This window comes from Colobus angolensis, unplaced genomic scaffold (assembly GCF_000951035.1).
Source record: "Colobus angolensis palliatus isolate OR3802 unplaced genomic scaffold, Cang.pa_1.0 Scaffold10, whole genome shotgun sequence".
Lineage (NCBI taxonomy): Eukaryota > Metazoa > Chordata > Mammalia > Primates > Cercopithecidae > Colobus > Colobus angolensis.
This window is the reverse complement of record NW_012110919.1, coordinates 21,053,380-21,077,504: the sequence shown is the minus strand read 5'-3', so window position 1 is coordinate 21,077,504 and position 24,125 is coordinate 21,053,380. Positions and strand designations below refer to the sequence as shown.

Below are 24,125 nucleotides of genomic sequence, written 5' to 3'. Positions count from 1 at the left end.
TCAGGAATCTAGGTGCAAGCTTCCCCCAACCCCCTGTGGGGATCCCACGATAGGAAGATCCACTGTCTGTCTCTTTCCTCTCCTCTGTCTACATCCCTGTCCCTAGCTCCATCTGCCTCCTGTCCTGATGCCTCCCTTCTCCTTCCTGCTTTCTTTCTCCCTTCCTGACCCCTCTCTCCCTTGCTCCTTCCTCTCTCTCCCACCCCACTTGTCTCAGCAAGGCAGCCAGAGTGGAAGCCCATCCCCACCTCCCTCCTGCTGCTCCCTCCCCCATCTCTGTTCTGAGCCGGAGGCCTTCCAAGGGACCCTGTTAATAATTAAATGTTAATCTAAAAAGCAATTTGAGCTGCGGCTAGGCAGATCTGGTTAGAGATTACATTAGCATGGAGGAGGCGAGGGTAATTTTCTTTAACCCCTCTCCTGATCTCTCAAGCCGGGGATTCTTCAAGTCACACCGGCACTGCTGATTAAACTGGCACAGGGCTTGGCTGTGGATAAGGGGCCTGTGAAAAGTGATTATTTCCCACTGCCATTTGGGCCTCAGCACCAGAAGGAGATTTTTACTTTTTTTTTTTTTTTTTAAGGTTGGGGGTTAGGGAAAGACTGTCCCCTTGAATAGGAGGCCTCATCTTCTGCCAGGATTACCACTGTATCCACCCCCACCCCAGCAGGGCTCTCTGAAATGCTGCGAATCTGGTCACAGAGCATACCTGGCTCTTTGGTTCCCAGGACAAAGATGCCAATCCCCTGCCTGGCTCCAACACCCCTCCATTGTGCCTGGTTCTGGGCTGGGCACTGGAGCCAGAGATGCCAGTAGTTCTGAGCCAAAGGGGAGACCAAAAAGTAAAGTGACAATCACCAGTTCTGGCTGGCAGCCAGAATCCTGAGGTGAGCTTCCCTCTGCACAAGCCTCTCACCAGCACGCTTGCAGGCTTTTGCCCATGCAATCCCAAGAGCCAGAAAGGGCTTTTGAGCAGTTCTTCCTGGCTCTCTACCCCTTAAAACTCTACTCGACCTTCAATTGGAGTCCGGGTTCCTGAGGGCTTCTCCAAGACATACAAGGTGCATAATAAATGTTTGATGAATCATCAAATGACTGGAGTCCCATGTGGCTCTCCTTGATCCTTCCTCTGTGGGTTCAAGGTGCTATAGCTGAGCACAGGGGTCCTCAGGAAAATGTCTCCGGAACAAAGGATGGGCAAGAGGCTGTCCTGGGGAGTCGGGAGAGGGCGGGCCTCAGGAAGTGTCCTACTGGGACACAGGGCTGGGGTCTCGGGGTGGGTGGCCATTCCTGGGCCTGTCAGCACCACGGCCAGCTCCTGGCGCAGGAGCCCTGGAGAAAGGGGCGGGGCACAGCCTGAGAGCATAGTGATGTCAGTCGCCATGGGAACTGACAACTGTGATGTGCCTCCGTCAGCACTCCAACCACTGGGGACGGCATGACAGATTAGGCACCAACTATGTGCCAGGCCAGGCCCTGTGCTAGATGCTGGGGCAGTGACAGACCCTGAGTGGATGGGAGGCATCAGAGGGGTAATCACAAGGCAGGGAGACAAGCGGTGGCCATGATGGGGTCACCCTACCTGGCCTGGCGGTGGGGGGGTCAAGATGGAAGGACACACCAGCTGCCTCAGACAGTGTCTGTCCCTGACTTCACATCCGGATGTCTGAGCTTTACACCTTAACTCTGTGAGCTTGGGCAAATCCCTCCCTCCTCTCTGAGCCTCAGTTTCCGCATCTGCAAAAGGGGTTACTTCCTTACAACAAAGTGCCAGGGTCCTTGTGGTAGCTGCCTAAGTGGTACCCGTTGTTAGCACTGTTTACGGTTGTTATCAACAGGTAAGTAGGAAAAAGCCAACGAAAGGGGAGGATCCCACAGAAGAGACTGCACAGGCCACCACATGGAGACTTGAGAGGAGCAAACAAAGAACATAAAGGAGCTCCAGGCTGCTGGAGAGCAAACCCTCCTGGTGAGTCACTGAGAGCACCTCATCTCTGCAGGGCCAGGCAGGGACCCCCCACCAACCTCACGGCGGGGAGATCTGTTTCCTCTGCACTAGTGCTGGTTCAGGACAGGGACTCAGAGGAGGTGCTGGGAGGAGGGGCAGTCATTGCCACTGGCAACAGGCCTGGCTGGCCCTCTCCCAGAGCCACAGACCTCTGAGGGGCAGTTTTACTCTTTCCGGAGAGCCAGAGATCCCAAGGTGCAAAGTTTGGAGCAGGGGCAGGCGGAGCCTCTGTTCTCCCAGTTCCAGCCTTGGCTCTTTAATTAAAATTGTCAGTCAAGTAAGACTCCATCGTCACCTTCCAGCAAAGAGGGAGTGGGGAGATCTGAGAATCGATACTGAACAGCTTCAGTACTATGATGCCATAATGGGGCTGGGAGCTCAGCCGAAAGCCCCCCACCCAGTTTTTTTTTTTTAGAGGTGGTCCTAGAATCTCTCTGGAGAAACAACATGGAAATGGAGACCAAAAGAGGGAAGGAGGGATGCCACCAGATGACACTGGGATCCGGGAAAATGGAACACTGTGTGCAACGGGCAAAGGACCCACAGTGGAGATGGGAGGGGCCCGGTATCTCCAACCTTCCTCCTACCTATTCCCCCAGTCCCTGCACCCACAGTTCAGGGTTAAAGCAGGCAACAGGGAAGGAGAAAAATCTAATAGTAAGAGCAATAATAAGAGCTAGCTTTTATTTTTAGTGTTCTCCATGGGCTCAGTACTTTACAGACATCACCTCACATAACCTACGCCACAACCGGGAGAGAGAATGATTGGCGTTGTACCCACAAGGAAACAGAGAGGGAAAGGAGCTGTCCAGGGCCACGGGGCTGGTTGGTTGGTGGAGCAGGCAAGAAAGTCCCATGGAAGAGGTTGGCCTGGGCCAGATGGGGTTGAGGATTCAGGTCGCAAGAAGACCGGGTCCGTGTGCAAGAATGGCCCAAGAGTGTTTAAAAGATGAGAGTGGCCCAGGTCAGGGGAGGAGAGTGGACAAAAGTGACAGGCAGGGGCTGGCCTCAGCTTTTAGCCCAATGCTAAGATCAGCAGATGCTTCTGGGGTCAGGCTGGGGCAGAAATGAACGGAGCCTTCGAGGCAGGGGTTAGGAAACAGGACAGGACACTCGGCCCAAATGACAGCACCATCACTCCACATCCCAGAGTTCATGAGCTCTCCCAATATTTGTTTTATTTAAATCTCCAAGAGTCAAACGCCACTCACCACCTATATGTGGACTAGTCTCCAGCTTTCCACCTCTTCTGTAAGTGACGGTAGAGGGGCGTCATGTCTCTAACTCCTCCTATGGTCAGGGAGCTCCCTCCATGTCATCTGGCCACAGGCACTCTGATTTAGAACGTGCTGGAGCCAGACCGCCTGGGTTCAACCCCCTCCCCTTGTCATAGCCTAGCGGCTGACGGTTAACTCTGGGGAATTTTCTTTTTCTTCTTTGTGCATCTATTTCTAATTTTTCCACAATGAACAAGCATCACTTCTTTTTTTCTTTTCTTTTTTTTAAAAGAACTTTTCAAAAGAGATTTCAACCTCTGACCACCTGGAGACAGGAGACCGGCGCTCACTGTAAATGCACTGACATGACAGGGAACAGCTGCTGGGGAGGTGGAGACGGGTCGGGTCGGGGGAGAGACAGGAAGCCCCAGCAGCTTGGAAATCCAGGAGCCACAGGAAGCAGTGAGCTTTCTGCGGAGCCAGATCCGGTGAAGCCAATTCACCAGCAGGTCCCGGCAGTGACTCTTCTACAACAGATTCCTGCCCGTCCCTGTGCCCTATTGCCCCCCTGCCACCAATCTCCACCCCATGGGAGCCAGACCAAGCCTTTCTGTGTGTAGCACACATCTCTCCCGCTTAGAGCTCACTGCCGTGGCATTTTGTTTCTTTTTTAGAGACGGAGTCTTGCCCTGTCCCCCAGGCTGGGGTACGGTGGCATGATCGTGGCTCACTGCAGCTCACTCCTGGGCTCAAGTGATCCTCCTGCCTCAGCCTCTCAAGCAGCTGGGACTACAGTCTTGCACCACCCCACCCAGCTCATTATTATTTTTTGTAGACATGGGATCTCGCTATGTTGCCCAAGCTGGTCTCAAATTCCTGACCTTAAGCAAGCTTCTTACCCCAGCCTCCCTAAGTTCTGGAATTATAGGTATGAGCCATTCCGCCAGTCTTCCGTGGCATTTCTAATAATATCCTTGAAGGACCTGTGTGAATCCCTTTCCCAATATCTATCTGCACTGTCCCTGTCCCGTGCTGATCCTGCTCACACTGGCTTTCTTTCTGGTCCTCTCACAGGCCAACACCGGCCCCACCCCAGGGCCTTTGCACTTACGGTTTTGCCTCTACCTAAATACCCTACGCCACTGCTGTCTGATAGAAATATGTAATAACGGGAGCCTCATATGTACTTGTAAATTTTCTAGCAGTAACAGAGGAAATTAAATTTAATAATATATTTTATTTCACCCAATAGATCCAAAATAGTATCACTTCAGTGTGTAATCAACATTAAAATTAATTCCTGAGATACTTTATGTTCTTGTTTTTATTCTAAGTCTTTGAAACCTGGGATGGATTTTACGCCAATAGGACATCTCAGTTCAGTTCAGACTTGCCTCACTGCAAACGCTCAATGCCACCTGTGGACAGTGCAACAGCACACTGTCCCCAGTGCACACCCCTCCCCCACTCTCCATGCCAGCTCCATTTCCCATTCACACCTCAGCTCAAACATCACCTCCTCTGAGAGACCCTCCTCGACCACCTGGTCAAGCTGGCAACCTTCTGCCCCGGCCACTGTCCTGTCACCACAGCAGTTCCTTCACTGTCATGACTGCTCCGAAATTATCTTGATGAGTGGTGTCTGTCTCTTCCACCAGAGTGCAGGTTCTACTGTGTCTGCACGATGGGGCACACAGCAGGCACTCTGTGGCAGGTGGTCAGGGACAGAGGTGGGGATGACGGGCCTGGCCTGAGGCCCTTACCCATCTACCTTATTCCAAATTCTACTCTAGGTGATGAGATGTAGCAGTGGAATGTGTGTGTGTGTATGTGTGTATATACATGTGTGTGGGGAACGTGTCCTGCATACACACACCACACACACACACACACAGCTCCCCCCACCCACCTCCCCTCCTTCTGAAAAGTGGGCCCAGAGGATGGGTCTCCTTTCAAAATCAGCCCGGTGCAGAAAAACGGCTGTGACAGCACAAAGCCGAGATGGAATCAGCAATGGGCCCGATTGCCTGGTGACGGTTACAAATGATCTGATGTGGAAAAGACAGGATCAGATGTGCGCAGAACAACGGCTGCTCCGCGCCCCCACATGCCAGACAATGGGCTGCTGGGCAGGCGGGCGGGCAGGTGACGCCCAGTAGCCCAGGATAGGCTTAGCACAGAGCGGCCCTTCCTGGGGCCAGACACTCCCCGAATGCCCAGCACCTGGGCAGAATGTTCCCACATGGGACCAAGTGTTAGTTCTGGGCAGTTAGATGTCGGCTGAATTTTATTTTCTTTGTCAGACTTATTTCCAAATACTAAAAGATGAACATGATTTTTGTAATGAGGGGGAAAGAAGCTCCTCCCACCCGGCCCTCAGCCTCTGCACTCAGAGCCTCAGAAGCGTAGGTGTGAGGGGTTGTACACAGCTTCACGACGACCACTGGACGTGGCCCTTGCCCTGCCCCCAGGGGTTGGTGGGGGGCTCTAGACCTGCACTCCCAACCACCGAGTAACAAACGTCCTCGTACTGTGATGTGACCACAGCCCTGCATGGGAAGGCTGTGTCCACAGACTGTGTGGCTTGCCCAGGGTGTACAGCAGTGAGAAGGCCGGGCCTCACGCCTCACAGACCCCTCTCTGGTCTCTTTCTGCTCCAAGGCCAGTAGATGCTCAATAAATCCCACCTGAACAGAGAGCTGGGCTGGGACCTTTATTTCCCACACTCCCTGCAGGGTCCAGGTTCACATTCCAGGGTCTCTCCTCCCTCTTTTCCCTGCAGTTTGCCACCTCAACCCAACAAACCCCTCCACACACCCAGAACACCCAGGCCTCAGAGACCAGAGGGGCAGGGCTAGCAGCGAGGGGGCAAGAGCCTCCTCTGGGCCCAACGTCACCCACCAGGCAACATAAGCCCCACCCCCAGCCTGTGTCATGGAGGCTCCAGGGCTCCATGGATAAGGGAGAGGCCTCTCCTGCAGGAGGTCTGGGCAGGGGGTGGCTTCACTGAGCAGCAACTGTGTGCCAGGGGCCACGCCTCAGCTCACATGCAGCCGGAAGCCCTTCTCTTGAGTGTGAATACATCCACACCTCCCATTCTCCAGCAGGGGCAGAGGCTCCGAGAGGAACAGGATTTGCACCTAGTGGGGTCAGGATGCGAACTAGGTCTGCTGGACTCTAAAGCCCTTGGCATGGCTGTGCTGTGGGAGGGCTAGATTCCGAGTGGGCACCCAATGTCCCACAGGACCAGCTGCTCCTGGGATAGGCGCTGGGTCACCTCCCCAGCATGCCAAAGGGGTGATCGTGCAGCCAGTTAAGCTACCCCTCCCGCCACCACCACAGCATCCTAGTAGCCCTCATTCTCCAGACCCACAAGGCACTGCCCCTCTGGCTCCCGACAGTGTCTAGGAAGGGCGAAACAGCACCTCAGCTAAGGCAAAAACCCAGAACTCAGTTTGAACCCTGGCTCTGCTATTCACTAGCAGGGCGGTCTTGAGTAAGCCACCAAGTCCCTTGGGGACTCAGTCTCTCCATATGAATCATGGAAGTATAAACCACACTTTCCTCACCAGCTGTCGTGAGGATGAAGCGATGACGAACACATGCAGTGTAGCACTCGTGAACTGCCCACCCAGCTCTCACCCCAGGAGATGACAGTGACGGGCTCAGAGGGGTGAAGCGATTTGCCAGCGGTCACAGAGCAGCAGGGGAGGCCGGGGATCCTTGAACCCCAGGACCTAAACCCCAGTTCCTTCCAGCAGTTTATCCTTTAATACCAGGGACAAGGCCCCAAATGTGCCTTGAGAGTGAGAGGAGATGCTCCAACGAGTGCAGTCACCAAACCCTGCCTGAGCACCTGTGGTGTGCCAGGCTGCAGGAGCCCAGAGAAAAACCAAACACGGCCAAGATGATCAGACACACGCCCACGCAACCCCAATCCCGGGTCAGAAGAGCTTCAGGGGGCCCAGAGAAGAGGTCCTTCCAAAGACAGGCTGCTTCCCAGAAAAAGGAGTATCTGAGTTCCTTGTCTGTGTGTCCCAAGGGCAAGTGCGGCGCCTGGCATGGAGCCCAAAGGCACCAACAGGGGTTCAGTGAGTCTGATGAGGTGGGCCTTGTGGCACTAAATGAATGGTGTGGGCTGGAGGAACCCTCCCACCCCCGGGCAGGTGCCAGAGGTATTACCCTGCAGGCACCACTCACCTGCAGAATCTTCCTCACCTCCTTGGTTATCCCATTTTAGTTGGGGGGGGGAAACTGAGGCACAGAGAAGCAAAGCTACATGCCCAAAGCCATCTGGTAAGAAACTGGTGGAGCAGGGATTTGAATCCACATTCACCTGGCTCCATAGTAATCATCATACCAACAGGCCCTCACCCTGAGGAGAGCCAGCCTGTAGGGTAAGAGTGGGCTGTTTGGGTGGCGTGGGCAAGGGAAGAGTGGACGCAGGCTGGAGGGGTTAGGAGGGGCCTCAAAGGCAGACTGAGGCCTTGGCACACCACCCACAGGCAAGAAGGAGCCACAGAGAAGGTGCAGTGGTCATGTAGGGACTTTGGAAGTGGCCTGTCTGGGTTCAATCCCCAGCTGGCTCCCCTACGTGCTAGCTGTGCAGTCTCAAGCAGGGCAACTAACCTCTCTGTGTTTCAGCTGTCCCATCTGTAGAAAGGGGCTCACAATATACCTACCTCACAGATAGGTGCAGTGGAATTTTGGCACACAATGAATTGAATGTGTTTACTAAATTGAAAAGATGAAAAACTGAAAGCTGGTAGAGGGAGTCAGTGCCCAGTCAGGTTTGGGGACAAGCCGGCCGCTAGGCCTGCTCCCGCATTTTGGTCCAGGTGGGTGCCAGGCCTAGGGAGCGGAGGTTGCGTCGGCGTCTCCCAGCCTTGCTGGGGCATGCGCCAGCATGTGCATGCGTGCGCGCGTCTGTGTGTGTTGCTGCAGCGGCTTCTATGCAAACATGTTAATTTGTTTTCATTTTGTGTTTTTTTTCCCTCGCAGGATAATTGGGTGAGTTTGAAGTCTTGGCGAGGCTGCTGATTATAGCTATTTGGGTGGTGCCCTCGTGGGGCTCGTGCCCTGCCTCCTGCCTCTGGGAGCAAAGGCGGTGGCTGGGGGTGTCTTGAGGGGCTCGGGGAGATGCCACTGGGTTCCAGGGGCTCTTGCTGGCCGGGGATGGGGAAGGCAAGCCGTCCTGAGACCCCCCCCCCCAGCATGCCCCTCACCCAGACAATACAGGGTCATTAAAGGGTGCAAATCTGCCCACACCTTTTCTCTTTGCCCTGTTCGCTGCATTAAAACACTTGTGATGTGTTTGCCAATGTCCAAAAGAAAAATAAAAACTAGAAGTCTACCTAAAATTCTTATTGTCTGTGTTCTTTTGGGGGAAAATCCCAAACCTGGCAGTGCTGGAACCCCTGGCTGATGTGTCCTGAGGGTGGCTGCAGTGGCTTTGCTCCTCACGTTACCTGCGTGGTCCCCAGGTACCTGAGTTTTCCACCCTGGAGAAGGCGTGGGGCTTTAGAGCTGGAATGGCCAAGGTGCCCTGGGCAGCCATGCAACCTGTCAGTACCTGGCTGTCTGCACCTCTTTTTTCACCTGTAACCCCACTGCCTTGTCCTGGGAGGACTGAAAGGAGATGGCAGAGTTTTCAGGAGCGTAGTAGAGGTTCGGTTAGTCTTACAGACGAGAAGGGAGCTCCCTGCTCTGTGGGCATCCCACACTTGACTCCATCCTTGGACGTGTAGCCCTGTCCCTGACCTGTTTATGTCTGTCTCTCCTGCTAGGTGGGAACCAGGTCTCTGAGGGCTGGACTGGATCTTTGGTTCCGACTTCACTGAATGTCTACCATGTGCCACACTGTGCACGAAGAGGTGGGAGAGAGGTGAAAAGGGCTTGGGTGGGGCTCTGGAGGTGAGCAGGTCCCAGACCCTTAGCCCTGCAGAGAAGGCACACATGTGGGTACGTGAACGTGTGTGTGCCGGGGCAAGGGACGGTGAGGGTACACCTGGCAGATGCCCCAGCCTGAGCAAAGGCACAGAGGAAGGCACCGCTTGGCAGGTGCAAGCTCATCCCAGGTGGCTGGAATATGCTGCAGGAGGCCAAGTGGCCTTCATCCTGTGTGGCTCTGCTCTCCCACAGGGCTGGGTTCATATAAAAGGGACTCCGTGTCTACAGTGAACTGCTACCGACTAGGCTAAGTGGGGATTAGGAAGAGACTAAGGGCTGGGCCTTACCAGAAGCCACAATCCCCGTGTTGTCTCTTTGGGACCCTGGGATCCCTGATGAGTCACCTTAGCTCTGATCCTCACATTGTTTACATGTAAAGTGGGCTGTGGCAGGGACCCAGTGGGACAGTCCCTGGTGCATGCTTATGCTCCTGAGAGGGACTTCAACACCCACCACCCACCCACTGCTGTAGCTCACATTCTCCCCATCCCAGGAGGCAGCAGGAATGCTGGGAAATCCCAGCCTACGCGTGTGCGGGCCGAGTGTGCTCAGGTACCAAGCTTAGCACTTTACCCAGGTCCTGGCACTACCTCCCCAAGTTCCCCTGGGGCAGGTTCTCTTTCATTTCCATTTCCCAGTTAAGGAGATCGAGGCTCGGAGCAGGTTGAACAGGTACGGTAGCCCTCAACAGGGCCCTGGGCTTGTTCATGAACGCCCTGCAGCCACCAGCCCAGAGTCTGGCCACCACTGAGGGATGGGACGGACATTCAGTGTCCACCCAGGGAACAGACACACCTGAAGACTTCCTGCTGGTTTCCGCCCAGGACTTTGGTGGTGGGGTAGACCTGGAGGCCCTGTCCCCAGCACCTATCTCTGCTCTTCCCCCAGCCCACCCTGGGGAATGAGCACCCTGAGTTGCAAACCTGGACCCCCGGGGCATGACACAGAGGGCAACTCCACAGACAGAGAGAGCTTTGGAGTCGGCCACATCCCCACCCCATGACCACGTGCCAGCGTGGCGAGTCACCTGTCCTCCCTGAACCTCAGTGTCTTCCTCTGAAACATGAGACTACTGCCCCTTGCGTGAAGGGTGGGTGGAGTGCCAGGCTCAGGGCTGGCACACAGCAGGCCCACAGCAATCCATGTTAATGGCTGCCTGTGGCTCCTCTAGCAGCCAAGGACCCCGAGGAAACAAGAGGAAGACACAAAATAGTGAGAGAAGGAGGCAGAGCTGATGATGACAGGCTCCCTGGCCGGTCCCCTGGAGGTGTCGGCCAAACCTCTGTGGAGGGCTCAGGCCTCCACAGTCACACGGGGTGGCAGCTGGCAGCACCCCCTCCCCCTCCGAGAGGCACACAAAGGGGCCTCTATTCCCACTCCGAGCATTTGTCCCTGGCCGGCCAGGCTGCACCGCCCTCTCCCCACTCTGCTGGCCGCCCGGCCCGGCTCAAGCTCACACAAAGGCCAGTGTGTCCCAGCCTGGCCTCAGAAGACCCTGACCATAGAGTTGGAGAGTTCAAAAGGGCCCTGAGGAGGGCGTGTAAGGTGTGGCAGGGCTGCGTACAGTCTCTCCAGGGAGGGGGCTAAGAAGGCACAAGAGGCTTGGGATCGAGGAAACTGGGCAGGAGCCGTCTCCAGCATCCCCACCTCCCAGCTCAGTCACCTTGGGTTAGCTTGGACCTCCACTTCCTCATCTGTACAATGGAGACCATAATGATAGCACACCCAACTTTCTGGTCTGTCAGAGGTCTCGTGAGACAACATGGGGCCTGGTGCGCAACCACACCCAGCACCTCAGAGCCAGGTGCAAGGCAAGAGTAGATGGGGGTGGGCGGGAGTCCCCTGGGGCCTGGCCAGGCATGTTCTCAGCATCTCCCTCCTCAGTCCTGCCCTGGAAGCCAAGAGGACCCAGGCCCTGAGGGAAGGGGGAACGGCACCTGCTTCTAGACCACTCCATTCTCACCCTCCACCCAGCAAGGTCTACATCTGTTGATTCTGACCATCAGGCCAGGCCTGAGCCCCTTGCTGCCCCGACTCATCTCCAGGCAGTGGGCAGACATCAGCCACTGTTTACCAAATACCTACTGTGTGCTGGGACCTGTAGACATTACATCTTTTCTCAGCCCCGCGGCTGCCCGGGGTGGGTGCAGGAGGATGATACAACAGTTACAGGCTCCACAGTCAGTGATCCAGGGCCAAATCCTGGTTCCACCACTTCCTGCTGTGGGACTCTGGCCTCACACTCTGCTAAGAGGGGCAGCTTAACCTCACAGGGTCTGCGTAGCAACCAAATGGGAAAACAAAACCAAACCATGATGCCCCCAGACCCCAGCAGGCTTGAAATCCCGACCGCTGGGCTGTCACCCTCAACTCACAGATGAGGAAAACTGAGGCCCCGTGCTTGGCAAGCAGGAGGTGGACCATAAACCTGATGAATCATTCTAGGAGAAGGAACAGGGATTTGAAATCAAGCCTGGTGGACTCTGAACCCCTTTTCTACTTGAAGGTTTTGCCAACTTTTTTTTTTTTTTTTTGAGACGGAGTCTTGCTCTGTCGCTCAGGCTGGAGTGCAGTGGCCGGATCTCAGCTCACTGCAAGCTCTGCGTCCCGGGTTTACACCATTCTCCTGCCTCAGCCTCCCGAGTAGCTGGGATTACAGGTGCCCGCCACCTTGCCCGGCTAATTTTTTGTATTTTTTAGTAGAGACGGGGTTTCACCAGGTTAGCCAGGATGGTCTCGATCTCCTGACCTCGTGATCCACCCGTCTCGGCCTCCCAAAGTGCTGGGATTACAGGCTTGAGCCACCGCACCCGGCCCTTTTTTTTTTTTTTTTTTTTAGCAATTTTTTCTTGTTTCCCAGCTCAGCTTGTGGGTCACGCGGTCTGCAGAGGACGGGGCAGGAGGCCCAGGCCAGCAGCCTGACCCATCTCCCTGGCTGACCCCCAGGAACCCTCGCCCTGCCACACAAAGTCCCCCTTTCTCCCTCCTACCAGCTCAGGGCGGCCAAGTGAACAGCAGAATACCAAGTAATTAAGCCGGCGCGCACCATCCGGGCGCCCGGGAACACTGTGGAGTTTCCCTTTTATGTTTATAGCAATTGTATGAAAATGTGCAACATGGAGCAGCACCAGCTGACAAATGAGACGAAACAGACAGGATTCCGGGCCGGCTTTTTTCCGGGCCTGATTGGCATTAATTGTGAGCGTTTACAAAGCACAACTCGGCGCCTGACATTTGCTTCAAGCGAACGTTTCCTTCTAATAGTTTTAATGATTACAATGGGAGCTGGTGATCACTACAGGAGGGAATGGGCTGCCTGGTGCCTGGCCTGGTCTCACCTAGGTCCCAGGAAAGGGGGATGTTTTCTGGGTCCCACTTTCCCTTGCTACCTGCTGCAAGAGGGCTGTGCAAGGTGCCCAGCCTTGGGCACTGGAACCCCCGCTCCGGGCCTGGCTGCCGGCACACACAGTTGGTAAGGCACACGGGGAACCCACAGGGTGCAGACCCAGGGGAGGGAGAGGGAGAGAAGGAAAAAGCAAGCAGGACTTGGCTGGCCTGGCTCTAAGGCTGGAGTACCGCGGTTTCCTCATCTGTAAAATGGGGGTAGGAAGTACCCCACAAATGCTGGCTGCTACTTTCTTGCTGTGTAACCTCGGCTAAGCTCTGGGCCAGACTCTCCTCACCTGAGGGGCAGGGACTTGGCCAGCTAGGGTTCCAGTCCCAGCTCTGGCCTCTTTTCAGCTGCCTTGGGAGAGTCCCTCAATCTCTCCGAGCCTCAGTTTCCCCCACCTGTAGAATGGAGTTCATCATTCCCATAGATCACAGGGTGGTTTCCGGATGCCAATGAGAAAGGGAATACAAATCCTGAATTCCTGGCAAGCCAAGTGTCTGTGTCTCATTTCCTCTCTGGAAAGTCCTCCAAATACCTCCCTCATGCATTCCTTCACTCACTCGTTCATTCATTCATTCAACATTGGGTGTCCCGATTAGAAACTTGGGAAGACATTAGTGTGCAAAGCAAAGGATCCCTACCCCCACCTCATAAGGGAAGAGAGATAACAAGCAGAGAAGCACTTTACATCCAGCACCCCCATTTTACAGAGGGAGAAACTGAGGCACAGAGAGGGAGGACCGACAGTCTAAAGTGACCCAGCTGGGATGGGGTGGCATAGGAATCGAACCCTGGCAGGTTGCTTCAGGTGAGTCCTCTCAGAAGCTCACACAGGCCCCGGGGGAAGCCTCATCTGAGGGCCTGAGGAGGCGGGCTGCTGGCGCCCAATGTCCTTTCCATCTTGGGTGGCATTCATCTGCAGAGCCAGGCTGGGCACCAGGGCAAGAGGCACCTCTGGGAAGAAGGGAGTCTGTGAGGCCTGGTCAGCCCCATCCTCCTGGAGTTGCGTTTCTTGGGTAGAAAGGGGACAGGAGGTGCCTCGTCCTTGGGGTCCCATGACATGGCTCTTTCACACGTTTCCACGAACACTGTGCAGTGCCCATTGCACACCAAGCCCTGTCTCACAGGCCATGCACACAGCATCAGCCAGGTAGCTGGAAAAGGCCAGGACCTGGTACTTGAACCGTGGCATGGCACGTGCCAAGGCCCAGAGCTGCGAGAGATCTCAGTGGGTTCAGGAGCTGCCAGCAGTTTGCTGAGGCTGTCCCAGCCTCTCTGCAGTCAGATCTCAACTTCTGGGTGGGTCCCCTGGGATCCTCTCATTTCTGCCCTATCTGGCCTTGCCAGGACCACCCTGCAGGAAGCCCCTGGGGATGGGTTGCAGCTCTGTGCTTGGCTCCAGCCAGAAAAACCTTGGCAATTGTTTCTTTTGGAGTTAGTTTGTGGGGTGGGGAGAAAAAAAAGGGGGAATTTTTTTTCTCTTTTGCATATGGTGGCACAGATGGGCCCATGATCCATAAAAACTGTTTGCAATTAAACTCCCACTTTGCATGGCTGGATTTGTCAGTTGTCTGAACCGGGAGTGGGGAGCTCCACACTGACAGGAAGACAGGACGCGGGATAGGGCGGGGCAGGAATTCAGCAGGAGGGGCGGAGGCCCAGGACCCTGCTCTGGGCTTGGGGCCCGGGCTGATGGGGCGTCACGGCAGCCCTGCCAGCTCCCTCTCCGGGCATCCCCCAGCCTTCGCCAGGAGTGGGAGCACAGCCAGGCAGCTGGGGTGGGGCTTGGCAGGGCTTCCCTGCCCAGTAGGGACTTGGCCAGTGCTGGGTGCCCTGACTGCAGGGGTAATGATGGTGGAGAAAAAGGAGCTAATCACCAGTATGTCCCCACCAGGGACTGGGCCTGGGACCCAGGACAGGAGAGGGTGGCTGGGTGGGGCAAGCCATAATGGGGGTTTGGTGGGCAAAGTGCAATGGCAGGTTCAAGACTGAGGTGCCAGAACCTCTGGCCTAGTTGGCAGAAAGAATCTACAGTGGTGCCAAGAAGTGCTGCCAAGGGCCAAAACTGGCTCCTTCCTCATCCCCAGGGAAACTGACCTGGCCTCCTTATGTCCCTTTGAAAGCAGGTAGGGAAATCAAGGCAGGTACTAAGAATATCTCAAGGGCCTGCGCTTCTCCTGCCCAACCAATGGGCTGTCTGCATTTGGGAACATTTTCAGAGGGCTTCCAGAATGGAGGCTAGGGGACTGCACTCCTCCCACCCGCCCCGGGCTCAAAATGCCAGCTTGCCACCCCTGCTGCTACCCTGGGATGCTTGCATGTTTGGGTTAACAAATGCATCATTTGGCTTTGGGAAATCCTGAGATTGCTAATAATTGTTCCCTGATGAAAAGAAATAAGGCCCTGATACCCCCTTCCCCCGCTCCCTCCAAGCTGGGAAAGAAAAGTCATAAAAATAGCTTGTTATCTCACCTATTGAGGCTCCGACTGGATGTTACTGCTAATTGGGTATAACATCCTTGTCTTGTTCTCTCAGAAGCTAAATCAAGAAAGCGCCACTGCTGTGAACTAATTATATCTCCGGCCTGCAGCCTGCAGCTTGTCTCTCCCTTTATTGAGTTAAAAAATGGTCACGAACCTTCATCTTTCATCCCCCCAAGCGCTGGGCCCACACTGCCCGCCAGGCATGGCTCGAAAGGTGCAGACAGCCCAGCAGGAAGGTCTAGGAGGGGTCCTGGGGACAGGCAGCAGGGTAGGGGAGTGGTGAAAGGGAAGCCCTGTCCCAGGTACCTGCCTGGCCCCCTCTTCTGCCCCTCACTGCCAGGCCTGGTGTTCAACTCTGCCTGGAGAGGGGGACTCTGGTCTCTCCCCACCTTGCAGCTGGGCCCCTGGAGAGGTCAGGAGCATTTCAGTCCGTGGAGTATTCATTCATTTATTCATTCAATCAATACTTCTTGGATGCCTACCTACTGTGCACTAGGCACTGTTCTAGGCCAACGCTTCTAGTAGACTGAAGGTAGCCCCCCCAAGCAACCTCACCCGGGGTTCACAGAGCTGTTGAATAAGTACTCTTACATGGGACCTCACTGTTACTCTGCTCAAATAGCTGCCAGAGCTCCCTACTATGGGAAGGCAAAGTCCAAACATCAAGGCCAGCCCTGGCTCCTTCCACAGTCCTCTCTCTCCACATTCTGGCCACATCTGGCTACACACTGCTCGCTTAGTAAACACTCCCTTCTGTCTGCCTCTGAGCTGCCTCTCACGCTGTTCCCTCCACCCTGAAGTTCACCGTTTCTGGCTCTGCCTGTCAGAAGCCCACCAGCCTTTAAAGCCTCCAAATAAATGACATCTTTTCTGGGAGGGCTTCCCTGTCTGCCTGCCACCCACAGTCCTGTCCCAGGCTGTGAACTTTGAGACCTGGGTCTGAATGCCAGCTCGACTACCCAACAAGTGTATGACCCTACTCTGCTTAGCTGAGCCAAGCCTCAGTTCCCTCATCTCTAAAATGGGTTAAGAATTTTCCCTGGACGCCGGGCGCGGTGGCTCAAGCCTGTAATCCCAGCACTTTGGGAGGCCGAGACGGGTGGATCACGAGGTCAGGAGATCGAGACCATCCTGGTCTACACGGTGAGACCCCATCTCTACTAAAAAATACAAAAAACTAGCCGGGCGAGATGGCGGGCGCCTGTAGTCCCAGCTACTCGGGAGGCTGAGGCAGGAGAATGGCGTAAACCTGGGAGGCGGAGCTTGCAGTAAGCTGAGATCGCGCCACTGCACTCCAGCCTGGGCGACAGAGCGAGACTCCGTCTCAAAAAAAAAAAAAAAAAAAAAGAATTTTCCCTGGAGATGCGGGGAGGCTTGCTGCAGGTGTTCTGCAGAATGATGAATGAGAGAGTGCCCAGGAAGGACTTAGCTCTCAGAAGGAACTCAATATATGCTGTTATCATCCAGACTGTCAGCGCTCAGAATCTGTACGGATGAACACAAGTGGGAGTTAGAAGAGGGTAACAGACCCTCCCACCTAAAAGGCTCTTGGGGCTTAAGAACAACCTGAACACACAGAGATACCCCAGAATCCCTTGCTGTCCCCCTGGTCCTCCGAGCCACATGGAGATGGACCAGAGGCACCCTGAGCTCACTGAGGCCTGGCAGGCAACTGGTTTCAGCTCACAGGCCCTGCTGATTGATTGGCGCTGCCTGCCCAGAGCCCTGGAAGGAACCCAAGGTCAGGGGAAGAACTCAGCAGGGGAAGAGGGCAGCAATTGATTGGCAATGTCTGCCAAGGGCACAGCGGTGTAAGGCAAGCCAGGCCTGCCACAGATTTGCCATCCTTGACATTTATGAAGGGCGCGGCTGAGTCTGGGTTGGGAGGGGTGGGGGAAGGTGACCTGCTGAAGGTTATGAAGCTCATAAAGGAGACAGCTGGCCCAGAGCAGGGTCCCCTCGGCCCCTGCCCAAGGATCCTACCATGCCCAATACCCTTACAGGCAGTGAAGAGGCAAAAGCTTGTGTGGATAATGAAGGGGGTTCTGTGGGCCTGCCATGTGGCCCAGGGCTACTGCTTTACATCGTCAAGGCTAAGTTTCTTCATTCACATGACAGGGATAAAAACACCTTTCAGAGAGGGATATGAGGATTAAATGAGAGAACAAAATGCCAAAGCAGGAAGCTCAGTCTGGCACACAGCAGATACCAGTGTCCTGTGATTCTCATAATAGGCGAAAGTGTTCAATTACAAGTGCCACCTCCTCCAGGGAGCCCTCCCTGGCTACTCCAGCCAGAAGTAATTGTTTCCACCTCTGATTTCCTTTAAGAGACTGGAGGTGGCCCAGGGCAGGGCCCACGTCTGGCTTGTTCACTGTTGTGCCCCCCTGCCCCTGGCACAGTGCCCACACACTGTGAATTCCTCCATTGTGGCGATTAACCCGCATGTACTTGTTGGGTGGCTGAGCTAGTGTGCTCAAGGCCTCTCCCTCGGTACACACCACCTTTCAGGGCAACTGGGGCTTGTTCATCTTCATGTCCCCAGCACCTGGCAGGGAGCCTGGCCTGGAGCAGTGAAGCTCTCTGAATGAACGGATGGATAAAGAGCAAAAATAGCAGTTCCTGTTTACTGCCCATTGGCTATCAGTTACTGCCAAGTCTCACAGCTGCCCTCTAAGGTGGTCCCTTGGCCCATCACAGATGAAGAGACGGAGATCTGCAGATGTCGAGGGGCAGGGCCAAGCTCTGCATTCAGGCCTGGGGGCTTCATGCCGGGAGGCCCTGCCACCTCTGCCTCCCCCAGTGCCAAGCTCAGGCCTGGACTCTGTGAGGCAGCTGCCCATGCCCTGGCAGCGAATCCTGGAGCAGACAGCTGGTGGCTGGACCTCCCTCCTCCTCCAAGGGAGGCCCCCCTCCCCACAGACTCTGGGTCATTAAGTTCTGCGTCATTAAGTCCCCGTCCCTGGGAGCCTGTTCACAGCCAGTCTCAGCCTCACCCCCTGACCTCCCAGGCCTTTGTCCCCTGTGCCCTATGCACAATAGCAGGGGCTCCCAGGGCCCCAAACAGCTGCTGTGGCTGGGACGCTGGCTTGCTGTGGGGCCAGGACTGGCCCTGGCCTGTACTCAAGCCCAGCCCACCCAGCTCTGAGGGGCTCAGCTAAATCCCGGCAGCACTCTGCACATGCAAGCTCACCCCACCCACAAGCCCATGAGAAAGCTGTTGTGACTCTCCTGAACAAAAGAGGAAACTGAGGCCCAGAGGGGTAAAATGATTTCTCTGAGGACACAGCCAGTGGGAGTGCAGGAGCTCTCTCTCACCGGGTTTCAGCCCAGGTGTGCAACTCCCAAGCTCTCTGCTGGCCTCTAAGGCACGGGGATCTTACCTGGCCCCTGCCTCTCAGATGCCTTCACTGGCCTCCCTCTTTCTCTGGGCCTCATGGCACCCTTAGCTCAGCACCCAATGCCCCTGCACATCCTCCTAGTTTATCTCCCTTTCACCTCCACCATCTCATAAGCTCCCCCTGCCACTCCTGCTCATGCTCCTGGGTCTCCAAACTCCATCTGCTGGAGACACCCCCATTTACTGAATGCTAGGTAGAGCCACTCAGTCCTCAGGGCACAGAGCACAGCCCCCTTTGTCAGGAAGCCCTCCAGGACCAGCTGCAGGTTTTCCCTCCTCCAGCCCTGCTCTGGCCCCGTCTAGAATTCAAGTTAACTGCAGACTCATCTTACTCCCTCTAGAGGCTGTGGGCCGTCTGATTCCTTATCACTTAGCCACTGGGACGGAGGCCACAGAGTGTCCTGGCTCAGTCTTTACCTAATGCCTGGCTTTACCGAATGGAACCACGAGGGGGTGGGAAGAGGAGGGAAGCTGGAACCCTGCCTCTGCCTTCCCATCTCTGGCTGCCAAGGAACCTCATACTTCTGCCACTCCCTGGCTGTGTGACCTCTGGCAGCAAAGTATAATACCTTCTCTGGGCCCCTGCTTCTCTGCAAAATGGGGATGGTATCAGCACGTGCATTTCTTACGGTTAGGATGTAGACTCTAGAAGGTACTAGACTGGTGACCTGTATCCAGGCATGATTACATGATTCCTGACTGTGGCCACTGGAGTGGCCAGGGCATGAGTTTGGGGTCAGAGAGACCCAGGTGGCGGTTGCATATTGGCTGTGTGGTCTGGGCAGGTCGCCCCTTCCCCAGGGCCTCCATTTCCCTAACTCTGAAGTGGCACTAACTCTGCCCACAGGAATGCAAGCCCCCCATCACAGAGACCCCATCTTTTGTTTGACGCATGCAGTAGGTATTCAGATATTTCTCAACTAAGCAATCAGGGGTCCAGGTGGAAGGAATCCATCCCTCTTCCCAGCCTCCACCCTCTCCAGAATCCCCCTCCCCACATCCAGCCCGTGCAGACTAAAATAGTCATTAGGCAGATTTCAAAAGATGTCAGTAGCTTATAATTATAGTCGACATCCTTCTGAGATAAAAGTGATTACCTTGGATGCAAATCACTTAGCAACCAATCAGGGCGGCGGGCGGCGCCCGCGGAGGTGACCGGCCGGCACCGCAGCCCTCCTCCCGCGGCCCGCAACGCACAGGCAGAGAAAGCGCACAATAGCTCTTGACACGCAAATGGGTTAACACAATAAAGGCGGCTCTGGCCGCTGCTGGGGGAGAGCAGCAATTCCCGACCCGCGGGAGGTAATAAAGCGGCCCTTTTGTGAGCGCCTCCTCGTTCTCACCCCCGCCCCGAGCCCAGAGGAATCGCCGCCTGATTGAATTACGGTTCATGAATATGAGCTGCTTCGCTGGCTTCCTCCGGTTTGTGAGGGATGGGAAGGCAGAGGGGCCGGAGGGAGGTTAGGGAGGGACCCCCGGCCAAGTCCCAGCCCCCGCAGAAGCTCAGAAAGGAGCCACGAGTGCTCACCGGGTGGATGGGTGGGGGCTTCAGTGGACAGAGAAGCCCCTGGCAGAGGCAGCTGGTAGGGTTCCAGCCTCTCCCTGCAAATGGGGTCTTCAACCCTTGGCTCCAAGGGACTGAGTCATTCAAGGCTCCCTTCTGAGGAGGAGGTTAACAGTAGCCATGACAACTTGCATTTATTGAGTGCTTACTGTATACTGAGTGCTGTGCTAGGCCCTCCCTGAATTCTCACCAGACCCTGCGCAGTGAGTGCTATGGTCGCTCCTTCTGACAGATGAGTAAACTGAGGCTCAGAGAGGCAAAGGTACTCACCCGAGGTCACACAGCCTGCAAGCGGTGGGCTGAGAGTACGATCCAGGCCCAACCCACGCCAGAGCCTGGCACCTAATCAGGAGCCACTGCCCATCACCAGGGCGCCTCAAGTTTCTCATCAAGGGGGTTCAGCAGCCCAGCCCAGGTCTGGTTTAGTCCAGAGCAGGCCTAAGGCTCAGAAGGGACAAGGGATGGACGGCTTACAGGAATTAGACAAGTGAGAAGGATTAGTGGGGGTGGGGGTAGGGCCAACCTTGAGAGAGGAGACTGCTCCCAGAACCGAGGTGACCTCTTCCACGCTTACAGGAAGGGATGTCCAGGGTTACTGTCCTTGTCAAGGGAGATCACTGGATCCTCTGCCCTGCTTAAACCTTCCCCATCCACCTGAGGCTCCTCTTTCCCCATCAGGCACGAGGGCCCACACACATCACTGGCTGCTCTGGGGCCACTCCTGCCACCCAGAACAGTCTTCTCACTCCTGTCTGGCACATTCCTATTTGTCCTCTTCGTGACTCATGTGGCACCTCTCCTCTAGGGCTTCCTGACCCTCAGGCTGGGTCAGGAACCTCATCTACTAAAATCTGCCCTTGCCCCGTCTACATCCCAAGAAGGTCCCTGGGGTGGCCAGGGGCAGTCTCACCACCTCCCTCCAAGCAAGCCCAGAAGGGCAGATGACAAGGAGTGAGTTTCAAGCCACACCGTCCTTCCCCTAGTGCTGGAGAAAGGAGTCCTGGAGGAGAGGGAAGCAGACAGACCACAAGGCCGGGCGGAAGTTGTTAGTCTGCTCAATGCTGACCTGTAGGTCATAGGAAAAGAGGATTCAAATCTGCCTTTCAGTGTGGACAAAGCATCTTGGTGGGGCCAGACTCCCCCTCCATGGCTGATAGCCTCTGATGCCTGCAGGGACCCCTGACCAATAAGTAGGGGTGTCCCCCAGACCCATGGGAGGAGGTGGTAAGACCCCAAGACTCTGGAGCCAGGAGGGCAATTCAGGGCCGAACCTCTGCAGCTGCCTGGCTGATCACCTGTAGCCCATCACTTCCTCTGTTTAAGCCTCAGTTTATTTATCTACAAAATGGGCCACAGCATATGAGCCGCTCCAAGGAGTAACTGAGATCGTGTAAAACGCCTGGCATATAGGGAGATGCTGAGAAAGCTGGCACTCCCTCCTGCTCATCGTCTGGCACGCTGATTGCCAAGCCCAGGGAGATGAGGGAAGGGAACAGAAGGAATTGCCCAATTCTGACAGCCTTTCCCTCTGCCTTGGCTGTGGAAGTGTAAATACTCGGCGGAGGGCCTCCAACTGCCTGTGTTTGTGAATCTCTGGCGCGCACTCCGAGTTTGTTTCTAAACTGGGAAGCTTCGAGAGGCAGCGCAAACAGCCCTTCTGCCCACCTCTCCCGGCTCTCCCCCAATCTGCTGTTGCTCCTCTGTCCTTGGAAGCTTGTGTGTTTAACGACACCATTTCAGCTGGAAATACCATCTCCCTGCCAAGCCCCCAAAAGCAGCTCCACTGATATTTATTGACCTGTTAATCTAGCTAGAGAGCCTGGTAGAAGAGCAGGGAAAATGCTCGCTGCGGAGACCGGGGCCTGGCTTCTCCTAATGACCCGAACACACACTTTCTCTGCTCTTACCCCGCCCCACGCTGCTGAAGCAATGACACAGTTTTCGAACCTTTTCCTAGAAATGTGATCACAGCAGTTTCACCAGCATCCGACACTGGCAGTAATTGCTGGAAGGGACCTAGACGAATCCCAGAACCAGCAGCAGGATGCTGGCTGGGGGTTCTCTGGGCCTTTGCAGGGAACAGGGCCAGTACTGGGGTGTGTGTCGGTTGGGGGGTGCCCTGGCAGAGACACAGTTTATTCAGACCTTGGTACTGATGGGCCTCACTTGCCCGCCATTCACTTAAGCAGCCTCACAATATGCTTGTTGAAATCCTCTCAAATACCAGAAGGAGCAGGGGCCAGTCAGGAGTTCCAGGTTGGCCAAGGCCCCTCACCTTGGGATAGAACAGCATGAGGAGCCCCTGGACTAGAGGGTGCAGCAGGCAGCAGCTCCTCTGCACCTTCCCTGGCTCGGGGAGGGGCACCCACATTTTCCCGAGCAGAAGTAGCCTGTTGGAGGGCCGGAGACCCACACCTCTCTGGGGACCCTGGGAACTTTAGCCTGCCGGCTGGGTACACGGTGGGTTTCAGAGAGGTCTCTTCTACAGCATCTCTTTTCAAAACAGAAAGTTGCTCTGTCTGGGAGGCCTGAGCCCCCAGGCACTGCCAGGCTACATGGGCAAAGCTCTGAACACCTGTCCTTGGGGGGAGGAGCATCAACAGGGACAGCTGGCACTGCCTCCCTCCCCCACCTCATGGGGCGCTAAGGATTTAGGTCAGAGGACTGCAATGATGGGGGTGGGGGGAGTCTGCCTTCACCCCTCCATTACGCAAAGGCATCCCCTGGTTACCACGACCCTGGCCCCTCTGGCCTTGGGTCAAGGCAAATGGTGTTGCCACGGCAACCCCGGTGACATCAGAAACTGAGCCTTGACATCACGTCACGTCGTGCCCCTACTAGGGAACCTACCGTCCCTGCGAGTTATTTGTGGGAACGTGGTTTGAACGAGGGCTCTGCTAAGGTCTAGCCCCACGGGGCACAAGCCTCAAACGTGGCCACCTGCGTTTCTGGAACCCCCAAACCCCCCTCTGAGGTGATTTCCCTTGAAGATCTCAGACGTTGCTGCTCGGGAGACCCTCAACGTTTTCCCATCCGGGGTGTCCCCCACCTCCCAGCCCTTCCAAGACACTGGAGTTCCCGGGGAATTTTCGGATGACAGAGCTGCTATCTTTGTTAGCTTTACGGGTGGGGTGACCTTTCCTCTCTGGCAACCAACCCGCCCAGGGCCCCCCGGAATCCGAACGGGCCCCCAACCTCCACTCCCGTCGGCTGGCCGGTCTGAACAAGTTGTGTTCGGAGGGAGAAACGGGGCAGGCAAGGGTTATCGCTGCTTCAGGACCCCCAACGCCAGAGGGTGCCCCCAGCTCCAGCTCAGAACCCCGCCCCGCACAACTCACCGGATCAGCCAGGCCGTCGAAGGGCACCAGGTCTCAGCTACCACGACGCTCCGCTCGGCGGGTCGCAGCCATCCAGGAGTGGCAGAGGCTGCCTGAGGAAGCACCCCTTGGGGGCCGATGCCTCTCTCCGGGTGGGAAGGGGCGCTGTCGGTGAGGGCTATCCGGGCGCCAGCCCCGGCCGTCCGAAGTCGGGTGGGGGAAGAGGGGCTCCGCTCAGCGGGGGTCACGCCCGCCCCGGACGGGGGCCGCGCGGGCGCTCAGGCGACGCATCCTCGCCGGGGCCCGTAATCGCCGCGTCCGGCGGGCGGCGCTGCGTCTCCCCTCGGGGCCCCGCTCAAGGCTGCAGCTCGGCCTGCGCCGCTCCCAGGGCGCCCTCTCCGCCCGCGCTGGCAGCCCGGCGGCCGCGGCCCCTTTCGCCAGCCCCAGCTGCAGCCTCTCTTTGTTGCTTCCTCTCGCTCGCCCGCCCGCCCGCGGCTTGCAGCCCCCCGTTCGCCCCAAGGTGGGGGGAATGTCTCCTCTAGGGGTTGCACGCACCCGCAGCGGCCCCGGCTCCTCGCCGGACATACACCGGGCCCCGCAGGTTGCAAAGAGCAGCGGCGAGAATGCACCGGCCCCTCCTCCTCCTGCACTGAGCCCCGGGTGTTGGGGGAGGGGAAGCCGGCGAGCAGCGGCGGCGGCAGCGGGCGACGCAAGCTCGGATGCAGCCTCGGGGGCCTCGGCGCTGAGAAACAGCCGATCCCAGTGGCGCAGGGCGGACACGGGGACGGCCCGGG

General features: G+C 56.3%; 1 protein-coding gene across 1 annotated transcript in view; it reads right to left on the bottom strand.

The window, feature by feature from the left end:
- The window catches only part of FAM222A (family with sequence similarity 222, member A), a 54,905-nt gene extending 31,035 nt beyond the window's left edge, over positions 1-23,870 (bottom strand). The window contains exon 1 of the mRNA XM_011936162.1: positions 23,353-23,870. The gene's annotated coding sequence lies outside the window, so the exon portion shown is untranslated. The remainder of the gene's footprint in view (positions 1-23,352) is intronic.
- Positions 23,871-24,125: the final 255 nt, after the last annotated feature.